The sequence below is a fragment of the Mobula birostris genome, chromosome 7, assembly GCF_030028105.1.
Source record: "Mobula birostris isolate sMobBir1 chromosome 7, sMobBir1.hap1, whole genome shotgun sequence".
NCBI classification, from domain to species: Eukaryota; Metazoa; Chordata; class Chondrichthyes; order Myliobatiformes; family Myliobatidae; genus Mobula; species Mobula birostris.
The window spans coordinates 120,843,283-120,845,457 of NC_092376.1; the positions used below are offsets into that span (position 1 = coordinate 120,843,283).

General features: G+C 41.5%; 1 pseudogene; it reads right to left on the reverse strand.

Annotated features, from left to right (window-relative positions):
• Positions 1–263: 263 nt before the first annotated feature.
• On the reverse strand, positions 264–1,455 carry LOC140200962 (uncharacterized; annotated as a pseudogene).
• Positions 1,456–2,175: the final 720 nt, after the last annotated feature.

Sequence of the window (2,175 nt, forward strand, 5' to 3'; positions counted from 1 at the left end):
GAACCTATAAATAACATGCAGCTGTTTGAATAAAAAAATAAAGACCTGTTATAAATTCAAGTTGTTATTTATTTGCAGTAACGTGCACAATATTATACAAGGTGCGAAGTGTTATATAAAAAAACAAAAGGTACAAAGTTGTAAAGCGCTGAAAATTACACACAGTTTAGTGCTGAAATATAAGTGTGGAAAATGTATAGTGTAGGAACTGACAAAATATTAAATTATTAATTAACTATCAAAATATTAAACTATGCAATTGTTCATTGTTTCTGCTGCTGCCTCTCAAACAGCAGCTTGTGGACATCGAACATTGCCTGTGGCCTGTGCTCCTCCGGCAGCCTCCACAGCATGTCTCCAACTGTTTGCCCAATCCTGGAGACCTCATCATTTTCTTGCAATAGTCCATGTCGCAGTTCCACCCTACGTTCATCCAGCTGGGCGACCTGCTTCTGAAACCAGTCATCATGTTCTTTCCTCTTCTTCTTCTGTTCCATCCTTGGGCTGGGGGACAGAGGAGATGTCTCACTACTTGACGATGATTCTGCACATGGAGGTGGAATGTCTAGTGGTTGGTTTTCCTCTGCAACTGAAGAGGTGGACAACCTTGAGGTCGAATCATTTCCATCCTGTGATTATGAAAGGAATTGCAAATAGTTTAAGTTAGTCTTTAAAATTATACATACAGGTGATATATACATTCAGTGTCTGAACATGGATTGGCAGAGCTATGAAGACGAGAAAACGGCATATGGCTACATTGGCGGAATACTGGTTATTGCGTTTGCATTATGAGGAAGCCAGATGCAATTACAGCCTATTACATGTTACATTTTTGTTTCATGGAAGCATTATCTTTGTGCAAATCAATATGCTGTGTTTACAACTAGACAGTATTGCTATCTTGCTAGCTAGCCTAAACACTGACTACAACATAGAGGTTTATGATACAAAGAACATGATATATTTACCTTGTTGTCATTATAATTTGACTCCGTTGCCCAGTGCTTAATATAGCCAGGAAAGAAACAAATAAAACGTGGGCACTTTTTTTCTGCCTGGGTCCCTGCTCCTCTTGGCGACTCTTTTCCAGACGCGCACGTACTTGTCCCTCAAGTCTTTCCATTTCTTTGCGCATTCCGTGACGTCCAAACCAATGTTTGTGGAAATGTTTTTCCACGAATTTGATGCCATTTGGCAGTCTTTATCGTCTGGTGACGAAGAGTCACATAAACGTACATATTATCAGACTTCCTCAATTAACCTCTCCTTGATTTGGTCCATTTTCCAACTCATGTTCAACTCACATTCTTGTTCTCTCTTCTTTCTCAATTCGAAAGTGGCTGGAGGAAGCAAACAGAAATGCGTAGGAGGAAATGCGATGCTACCAAGCGGACCAATCACAGTTATTGCAGGCAGTGTCACCGCGATGCGTAGTTCTGGGCTGCTGTGCATCAGGGTACGGTGCAGGGTACATGGCTACGCCATACCTGCGGCGTAGATTCAACGCAGAAGTGTAAATTGGCCGTTATCTGGTTCTCACCAAAGCCTTACATTCTGACGTTTACAATGAGCTGCATCATTAAGAGTCTACCTTCTGTTTAATGACAGCTGCTGTCCAGTTAGCCAATAAATTCATCAATGAGATTTGCTATTTTAAATTCATCCCGCTCTCATTCCTGTAAAGTGAAAGTCACCAGTAGCAAGACTTGGGTGTTTTTAGGCAATACTTGTAATGTGGAAGCAGGTTCACAGGTTTGGTGAGCGAGACAGAAAACACTGACTAGGAATAAGCATATTAATCTTTATTTACAAAGAGTTAAAAGATGCAACCAAACATCTAAGTTCCTATACGTTACACAAACTACAGAACTAAATACTCAGCAGACAAATACTGAGCTAAGAGAGTGTGCAGAGCTTATCTTCCCGATGGTTCTGTGAGGCATACCTCTGGAGACAAAGGAAAGAAAAAAGCCTCCCGCACACACTATTCTTATACCTCTGAGCTGCTTGAAACCGGACGCTGGTGCCGTGGCCTCACTGTACCCAATGGGAAAGAGTTACTGCCCACTTCAAATGGTCATCAATGACCAACACAGTGAAGTGGCTGTCGACCAGCAAATAAGTCAACCACGTGGCATGTCACCCCTCAAAAGTTGCAAAACTACGACAATT